Below are 10,769 nucleotides of genomic sequence, written 5' to 3' on the forward strand. Positions count from 1 at the left end.
AGCCATGTCCATATAAGGCAAATGCATCACACCCTGCATAAAGAAAGTCAACACTCAGCTGCAACCCACCACTCAGGCTATTTATGTATACGCTTCCTTATTTCATTTATAAATACTGCCTTCCCATGCGCTGGGTGGAGCTGTCTGAACCTCTCTTGGTTCTTTGTGCTGTTTGATTCATAAATTTGCTTAAACAGGCTTTGCTAAATTTATTTTGTCTAAAACCTTTCTTTTAACAGTAGATATAACTATACACAAAATATAGTAGTTTATTTTCTCAACTTTAATATTTTTCTGTGCTAAAAGTTATCAATATTTCTAGTCAATAATAAAAAAGTTATGCTATTGGATATTCAATATCCAATAAGTGTATGCAAGTTATGAATACACTTAAATGCATCTTATTTGAACTTACACATTTTTATGGCATATATATATATATATATATAATATGTGTCATGAAATGTAATGATCATACGCCCTTTTATTTTGTTCACTTAGATAATGAAACACTTTAATAAAAAATAACCTATGACATCTTTACAGCATTCCTGTGGAATTGTTTGGATACAAGAACATCTTCATTTTCAAAAAGAGGCTAGTGATGCTCAGGACAATTAAGTAAGTAGCCAATGGTTATGCAGCTTCTAAAAGCAAAATGCTTTTTCAGAAAGTGTGGGTACAATTGAACTGTTTTTAGTTCTGTCGAATTTCTCTCTTTATTATGTACCTGTAATTTCAGATGGGTTAGTGGCTACTTTGGCTTTCATGCCTAGGGGGCATCATCTGTTACAGGCAGGATGGGTAGAGGGTCCAGCAGCCTCTTGTCTTCCTGCAAGATTCTTCAGTATTTCTGCTGCCAAATCGAATTACCACAAGAGGGCACAATGACTTATGAAACACTGTCCCTATGCTTTATGCTTCAAATTGATTCAAAGTAGGAGAGATGGAGAAAAAAAAAAGAGGCAAAGAATACTTTTAAGTAATTAATTTCTATTTTTTAATCCTTGCATTGCAGGCATACTGATCAGAAATTTAAAGTACTTCTACTCATTAGGCTAGACAAACATATATCCTGCACTGATTGGACATATCTAGAAAAATTCATCATAAACATATTGATTAATGAACATTTTAGGAAATTTTACATGCGGAAGATGCTTTCATGTAGTTACCACAAAAGTCTACATATGGCCTAGAGGAAGCAAAACTGAAATATTCTTTCCTTTTTTTTCAGTCCCATACACACTCTGGTATCACGCTCAATACTCATATTTACTGGGAGTCCTTCCTTAATGGTATCAGACCTATGAATTACTTCTTCCTCTCATGGGCTTTAAAAATCTCATTATTCGCCTTTTATTCTCACTCATATGTTGAGTCATTTTTAGGTGTTAAATTCTGCACTGGGATAGGGATGATGAAACTTTCAGACAATGGCTTGGACGAACTCAAAGACTAGCAGAGAGGAGAGAAAAGTAATCTTTATAAAAAGAAGGAAGGCTGATTAGTGATTCTTATTTTACAGATGAGATAACTGTCTCATGAGTTTAAGTAATTCCTCAAAACCACACCAGTGCCAATTTGACTTTAAAACCCATAATTTTTTTTCTTCCAACAGTCTGATAAGGTCATGGATTTTTAATTCCCTTTCAGCCTTTTGAGGATCATCACAGATCCTCAAGTAGTTTGTATGAAATGCAACAGAAGTGTATCAACAACTAATTTATATACATTATTATTTGATTTAATTTTCTGTACATTAAACATTTTTGGAAATGCCATTTTAATAAGTAATGTGAGATGGAACTATATATAGAATTACTGGGAAACAAAAAATTTGCAAATTTATTTATGTAAAACAACATCATTGACCAAAATTCAGAAAGTATTTTTATTTATTTACTGTTCGTGATGAACTGTGCTATGAGAGCTAAATAGAGAATAGATTAAATGAATGTGGTGATCAACCACTAGGAAGACTTCACAGAGGATGTTCTTTCTGGTAGAAAGATTTTAAGGCTTTGGAAGAAACTCTTCAGTGAAGACAGTTAAGACAATTCCAAGGAGCAAACTTGGTATGAGAAATGACATGCAGATAAGAACTTAAAATGAGTAATAATACATTTGTGCAATTTATAATAACTGGTACTTAGATTAAGTTACAAAATAGGCAAGTACTTGAAAACAATGATTATTCATCAAATATTTGTTTTTACCTAAATATTATTAGATAATGTATTAATAATGAAATTTCAACTTCAGTTGCCTCAAGAAAATTTATATACATAAAATATAAACATATGTATTGTAATAGTATGAAAATATACTTTTAACCAAGTTCTTCATATACATATCTACATTATATTTCAGGAAAGAAATAACTTACAATGAAATTAAAATAAAATAATGTATCTGAATAGTAAATAATTGGTCAAGATATGAAGTAGTTTGAAACATTTGTAGGACAAGACCTTTAAATTTCCTAATAACTATCTATTAGTATTTGGAGTCATAAAAAATTGAAAATCATCATCTAAAATTATTGATCCTATTAACATAAAAAGTTTAAGGTCGTAGAGATAGATGGCAAACATGGATGAAAAACAAATATTTTTTGGGAATATTTGTGAGTATCAAAGGATAAGTAGAGCATTAGCCTGGTTTGGCTAATTTCTTTTAACTCTTTTTTAAGCAATGCTCTCTGAAAATAGGTTTCAAATAATAGCTTTTAAATACATATATATTATATATATATGTTATACATATATTATATATATGAGTAATTTCTAAACCTGATGGTATACTCCCAGGAAATCAGACAGAATAGAATATTAATAAAAAGAAAACTGATATAGATATATATGTTTTCAGATAGATCTGATTAAATATTAGAATGTTGACAAAGCACGTTTGTGGAAAGGTTATGATTATTTTCATGATGCATATGGTTTTTATATTTGTAGCATTACTGAAAACAAACAACCAAAAACTAATAAATGCAAATAAAGCTGTTACTGTTAGAGCTTTTAAAGGCTGCTTAGGACTAAATAGCAAATCGAATAAACATGTGATGCATTTGGGAGAATAGTTTCCACCCACCCCCCGCCCCCCAAAAAATCACAAAAAAACAGAATACCAGAGGCCTTGGAGAACATAGTTTAACTTAGCAAAGTTTATGGGTTGAGGGGGCATGAAAATCAAGGTATCAGGTTGGTACTGAACTAGCAGAAGGTCCCACAAGTCAAGTAGATGCTGCTGAATTACAGAGTTGAAAATCACTTGTCAGTCAAAAATTAGCATAGTAATGATATGATTGAGCCTGCTACTGACATGACTGGTATTATACCAGTGAGAGTAGTATCTAGCTGGAATGATGCTTGTTGCAATACATGATGTCCTGTCAGATAAAAGCTTAGATTCTGCATAAAATTTTATTAGAATGAAAATTTATAGATCTTCTAATACATGCCTTCACATATCCTTTTTCTATCATAAATTATTCTAGAGCAACATTTTCCTAGGGTAACCTTCAGAAGATTATTTCAATAGGATGTTTATTGATAGCTACTATATTAATAGTGGGGGGAGGATGTTGGAGATTATTGACCTCGTCTTGGTGTTTTTTCTTTGGAAAAATCATTAAAGCTCATAAGTGGCAGCCAAATGTAAATAGCACCTGGGACTAAATCTCTAGCTCTGACCTTTCCCTGAAATTTCCATCCCTTGGTCAGACAAAACGAACCCACTCATCATTACCTCATCATTTCTAAAGTCTAAAGTCAAAATTGGAAAACATCTGTATTTTTTATGTTTGTAAATGTCATCACCATTCTCTCACTCATCTAGATTTTTTTAAACTTCTATTTTAAGTTCAGGGGTACAAATGCAGGTTTGTTACAAAGGTAAACTTGTATTATGGGGGTTTGTTGTACAGATTTTATCATCACCCAAATATTAAGCCTAGTAGTAACCATTAGTTGTTTTTCCTGATTCTCTACCTCCAAAAGGCCCCAATGTGTGTTGTTCTCCTCCGTGTGTCCATGTATTTTCACCATTTAACTCCCACTCACAAGTGAGAAAAAAAAAATAGTCTCATGTCCAATCTCCCATTCTGTGTATGACTTATCTCTTTAGGGTCTTATTCTGCCTGCACTGCTCTTTAATATCTAAATTTGTCCGTTTTGTCTTGTGACTACTGTCACTACTTAAATCCAAGCCCTCACAAATGATCACCTGCACAATCTTAAAAGCCTTCTCACTGGCATGATTATGCAGCTTTATGCCCTTCCAAGCCAGCTGAATTCATGATGGTCAGATGGCAATTTGAAGAGCAAGTGTTGAATTATCTTTCTCCAATACACAGTTATGTTTATGGATTCTCCTTCGCCCATTGAAAAAGGTCCAAATTCCCCAGATAGGTTTTTAATGACCTCAGATTCTGCACCTAGTTCATATTTCTAACTTTATTTCTCCTTTTTGTTTGCATATCATTTGGGTTGAATGGGACTATTTTTCAGAGGGAGAACACAGAGGAACAGTGTGCTGTATTGAAGGAGAGAACCAAGTTAGGAACAGTGAGTTGAAATAGAAAACAAATCAGTGAATTGGGGAGAAAAGAAGGACTTAAATAAAAACTTATTGATAAATGGGACCTAGAAGAACTAATTGCCAATATTTTATTTTCTTGAAAACACAAAATTAAGGTTAGCCAAGACAAAATTGGAGTTTGACCACATAGGACAAAGAGTCTAGCTGAGGATTACCTGAACATGCCATGCTCATTTGGTTACCTAAACAAGATGTTGATTCATTGTAATGAGAAGAAACCGTGTTAAAAACATAAATACTCTATTTTGCCAGAGTGATACATTGTCCAGTGATTTTACCTTGGGAGAAGATCTGGGGACAAATTGGGGATGTTTTGTCCTGCAGAAAAATAATCAAATCGTGTGAAAAATAGTATGAATAAATCTAAAATCATTAATTTCAGCTTTTGGAATTAAGATGCCCTCTGAGTGTGGTGTGGATCTGTTGGTTCACTCATTAACTGGTCAGGGTTAGCAGAGGTAATAAACCACATGTTTTTGTATACATGTTGTCTTATCTGTTCTGCTTATGAACATTCTTCCCTAGAAGAAACTTGAGACATGGAAATGTGCTAAGTTCATTTTCCTGAAACCTAGGTGGGTTGGACTTGCTACTTGTAATAGAAGCAGTGATTTGGTCAGGCTGCACTCATTCCTTTATCCTTAATGAGGGATAGGTTAATCCAGGCTGAGACTGGCAGTAGAATAGGTGTCCCTAGTTTGTTCCAGCCAAACTGAATTCTTTATTTTTCTGTCTCTAATATTTATCACATTGTTTTTATCAAGCTCTTCTCTACACACCTCTATATTTTCAAATGGCACTTACAAGTTAAGCATCAGATCAAAGGCACTTTGTCAATATTTTTCATGGAATGAACTGATGAATAAATAAATGCTAATAAACAAATTAATGAATAAATGAACAAACGAATAAATGGATATAAACACATGAGTTGACAGGAAGTTCTGGGAATAATATAAAACTGTACTACTTATATCCCAGACTTATGTAAAATGTTAATCCAATAAACATTTACAAAACATTCTCTTAAGAACTCTGGGTCAAAGAGAATAATAAAGCTGTTTCTGTCTTCCAGATATCCTGACTTGCTCGAAGAGTACAGACACATCTTATGAGTAATTTAATAAGGAAAACATCATTTTATCTCCAAATCTAAGGAAGTGTTTACTTTCACATCCTAGACAGGATGGCTAACAGTAAAAATATCTGTGAGGGTTAGTGGAGGTTTATTGACTGGTAAGAAAAGGATAGGATGTTTTAGAAGCAAAATATTAGCATTGAAAAAGTCTACAGATTTTTGTCAAATGAATAAGATAAAGTATCAGTAAAGAGTAAAGAATAGCACTGTATAAACATATAAGAAATTGATATGTGTGCCTGCTTTGTAAAATAACTATTTCCATAGAATTAAATCTAGGTGTTGAGAGAAAATTTAGCAAATATGCAACTTAATAGTCAAAAGAATAGCCATTGTTATAAAATCTCTTGTTTATTCCTTTGTCTTGTCATGACATAATTAAAAATAGATACTAAATTTTAATTCATAAATTTATAATCTGGTCATTCACACCTGCTACTTTTGCTAGATAGGCATATACGAACATTTGTTACCAGAATTTGGATGTCTTTCTGCCTCATTTGCAAAATCCCTGTTTATTGCGAGCAATTTCAATTTATAAAATTTTTTAAGAATGAATTTGGATTCCATTTTGAAAATATACTAGTGCCTTCCTCCCTAAGTCATAGTCAGCAAAATAAATTGTTCTGACTTCATGGGACTCAACAAATGAAATTGGTTTATAAACATAAGTTTAAGTTAACCCACAAACCGTACAATTCTCATTGACTCAGGAGCTACACAGATGAGAGACCATTAAATACATGACCTGTATGGAAATACAGAAATAGAAGGAATTCACTGTGGCTAAAGAGAAAGGGTAGAAGCTAAGTTAATTAATAATATGTGCTTGAAGCTTTTGAATAATTGAGAAAATAGGTGATTTGCTCTGTATGCTTACTTATATTCTGTTCTAAATCATGCCAGTAGCAAAGATTACCCCATTCACAACCCAAATAGAGATTAAATATGTAATTAGTCTGAATGTGTGTAGCCCAATGAAAAAAGCATAAGAAAATGGAAAGAACATGAAGATTTTAGGGGCACACACACATATACACAAAATATATACTTTCAAATCCTTAGTCCAACATCATCTAGCTCTGAGATACTAAGACATTTTGTTGTTTTGAGTCTTAATTCCACCTCATATATTTTTACGAATATTGTTAAAAGTGCCCAGTATGAATTTGAGATCACTTAGTCAGTATCAGCTGAACCTGAATGTAATTTCAATTTTGATATTTGCTTTTATTCTCTTAGTAATATTTACTTATATCTAAATGCTACTTTTATTTTTATTTTTATTATTTTTTTATTTTTATTTTTATTTTTTTTATTTTTTTTGTTGAGACAGAGTCTCGCTTTGTCGCCCAGACTGGAGTCCAGTGGCCGGATCTCAGCTCACTGCAAGCTCCGCCTCCCGGGTTCACGCCATTCTCCTGCCTCAGCCTCCCGAGTAGCTGGGACTACAGACGCCCACCACCTCGCCCGGCTAGTTTTTTGTATTTTTTAGTAGAGACGGGGTTTCACGGTGTTAGCCAGGATGGTCTCGATCTCCTGACCTCGTGATCCGCCCGTCTCGGCCTCCCAAAGTGCTGGGATTACAGGCTTGAGCCACCGCGCCCGGCCTAAATGCTACTTTTAAACTTTCACAATAGGTTACTGAAGATTCTTGGAAGTTAGTTTCTGTAATTTTCAACCTTTTGTGCCTCACTACACAGTTTTATATTTAGTAAAAAATGTGCTCACAGGGTGTTTGTTGTCTAAATGACAAATTATAGATAAAGTTGATAACATACTAAAGTTTGAATTATAATAAGATAGAAATCATTTGTTTCAAATCCAGAGCAATCTGACAGTTATAGTCTAGTAATGGCCAGCTTGCTTGTTTCAGATTATTTATTTCAATATGAATAATCAAAATTAGACAATAGAGGTGAAGAGTATGTTTGAGGGCACTGGAGAGCTATCAAAACATTGAGAATTTGCCAGACCAGGATGCAGAAAGAAGGCAAGAAGAAGGGCGGAGGTTGTCCTTTTCCCCATGAGCCAAAATGGAGCTAAGAGGTGAAGGCAGGAGGTAGGGCTTTCTTCAGTCTCCTAAATCGTGGGGGAATGGGGGAAAAATTTAAGCTCAGAGACTTCCAGGGAGAAGATTATCTGGTTAAAAAAATCAGACTTTGGCTTATAACCCAAAGGGTTATCCCATTAGGGAGAAAAAGTGAGCCAGGGACTTAAATCTGACCACAAATAACCTTGGCCTCTGATAGCATAAAGGCAAACCTAGCTGCCTTTAAAAAAAAAAAAAAAAAAAAAAAAAAAAAAGCTCTTTCTGAGGAACAGTACTATCCAGAGTTTGTAATTATTTGCATAATTTTTCATATATAATATCTAAGAATTTTAAAAATCATTTGAACAAGTTGGAAAAAATAACAGAATATCAAAAAAAAAAAAACAAGAAAATAAAGATCCAAAGGATATACAGTTATAAATAATCAGACACAGCCTTTATAAAAACTATCCTTCCCTCCCGGAATGCTCGACCCCAGGGTTCCCCCGGCTCCTCTGCCCGCCATGGCCGACAAGGAAGCAGCGTTCGACGACGCAGTGGAAGAACGAGTGATCTACGAGGAATACAAAATATGGAAAAAGAACACCCCTTTTCTTTATGATTTGGTGATGACCCATGCTCTGGAGTGGCCCAGCCTAACTGCCCAGTGGCTTCCATATGTAACAAGACCAGAAGGGAAAGATTTCAGCATTCATCGACTTGTCCTGGGGACACACACATCGGATGAACAAAACCATCTTGTTATAGCCAGTGTGCAACTCCCTAATGATGATGCTCAGTTTGATGCGTCACACTACGACAGTGAGAAAGGAGAATTTGGAGGTTTTGGTTCAGTTAGTGGAAAAATTGAAATAGAAATCAAGATCAACCATGAAGGAGAAGTAAACAGGGCCCGTTATATGCCCCAGAACCCTTGTATCATCGCAACAAAGACTCCTTCCAGTGATGTTCTTGTCTTTGACTATACAAAACATCCTTCTAAACCAGATCCTTCTGGAGAGTGCAACCCAGACTTGCGTCTCCGTGGACATCAAAAGGAAGGCTATGGGCTTTCTTGGAACCCAAATCTCAGTGGGCACTTACTTAGTGCTTCAGATGACCACACCATCTGCCTGTGGGACATCAGTGCCGTTCCAAAGGAGGGAAAAGTGGTGGATGCAAAGACCATCTTTACAGGGCATACGGCAGTAGTAGAAGATGTTTCCTGGCATCTGCTCCATGAGTCTCTGTTTGGGTCAGTTGCTGATGATCAGAAACTTATGATTTGGGATACTCGTTCAAACAATACTTCCAAACCAAGCCACTCAGTCGACGCTCACACTGCTGAAGTGAACTGCCTTTCTTTCAATCCTTATAGTGAGTTCATTCTTGCCACAGGATCAGCTGACAAGACTGTTGCCTTGTGGGATCTGAGAAATCTGAAACTTAAGTTGCATTCCTTTGAGTCACATAAGGATGAAATATTCCAGGTTCAGTGGTCACCTCACAATGAGACTATTTTGGCTTCCAGTGGTACTGATCGCAGACCGAATGTCTGGGATTTAAGTAAAATTGGAGAAGAACAATCCCCGGAAGATGCAGAAGACGGGCCACCAGAGTTGTTGTTTATTCATGGTGGTCACACTGCCAAGATATCTGATTTCTCCTGGAATCCCAATGAACCTTGGGTGATTTGTTCTGTATCAGGAGACAATATCATGCAAGTGTGGCAGATGGCAGAGAACATTTATAATGATGAAGACCCTGAAGCAAGCGTGGATCCAGAAGGACAAGGGTCCTAGATATGTCTTTACTTCTTGTGATTTTAGACTCCCCTTTTTTCTTCTCAACCCTGAGAGTGATTTAACACTGGTTTTGAGACAGACTTTGTTCAGCTATCCCTCTATATAATAGGTACCACCAATAATGCTATTAGCCCAAACAGTGGGTGTTTTCTAAATATTAATGGGGGGGCTTGATTCAGCAAAGCCACAAACTTAACGTTGAAATCTTCTTCAGGAATTTTCTAGTAACCCAGGTCTAAAGTAGCTACAGAAGGGGGAATATTATGTGTGATTATTTTTCTTCTTATGCTATATATCCCCAAGTTTTTCAGACTCATTTAAGTAAAAGCTAGAGTGAGTAAGGAATAGAGCCAAATGAGGTAGGTGTCTGAGCCATGAAGTATAAATACTGAAAGATGTCACTTTTATTCAGGAAATAGGGGAGATTCAAGTCATATAGATTCCTACTCGAGAATCTTGACACCTGACTTTCCAGGATGCACATTTTCATATGTAGACCAGTTTCCTCTTGGTTTCCTCAGTTAAGTCAAAACTACATGTTCCTCTTTCCCCATATATTCATATATTTTTGCTCGTTAGTGTATTTCTTCAGCTGTTTTCATGTTGTTTCTTTCCTGTCTGTGAAATGGTGTGTTTTTTGTTGTTGTTTTTTTTTTAACTTGGGACCACCAAGTTGTAAAGATGTATGTTTTTACCTGACAGTTACACCACAGGCAGACTGTCAAGTTGAGAAGAGTGAATCAATAACTTGTATTTGTTTTAAAAATTAAATTAATCCTTGATAAGAGTTACTTTTTTTTAGGAGTTAGTCCTTGACCACTAGTTTGATGCCATCTCCATTTTGGGTGACCTGTTTCACCAGCAGGCCTGTTACTCTCCATAACTAACTGTGTAAGTGCTTAAAATGGAATAAATTGCTTTTCTACATAAAAAAAAAACTATCCTTATTATTTTTAAGAAATTAAATTACAAGATTAAATATTCAGAAGAGAATGGAAAACTTGAAAAAGTCTAATATAAATTATAGAACTAAATAATAAATGATTTAAATAAAAAACCCAAAGAATGGGTTTAAAAAAATATTAGATACAGATGAAAAGAACTTCTGTTGGCTGAAAAACAGGTAAATATACATCAATACTCAGTGAGAAAGAAAATTGTATTATTCCATTCTCACACTGCT

At 35.0% G+C, this 10,769-nt stretch overlaps 1 pseudogene; it reads left to right on the forward strand.

Annotated features, from left to right (window-relative positions):
• The first annotated feature begins 8,249 nt into the window (after window positions 1-8,249).
• LOC139357771 (histone-binding protein RBBP4 pseudogene) lies at window positions 8,250-10,524 on the forward strand (annotated as a pseudogene).
• The last annotated feature ends 245 nt before the right edge of the window (window positions 10,525-10,769 follow it).

Source organism: Macaca nemestrina, chromosome 13 (genome assembly GCF_043159975.1).
Source record: "Macaca nemestrina isolate mMacNem1 chromosome 13, mMacNem.hap1, whole genome shotgun sequence".
NCBI lineage: Eukaryota > Metazoa > Chordata > Mammalia > Primates > Cercopithecidae > Macaca > Macaca nemestrina.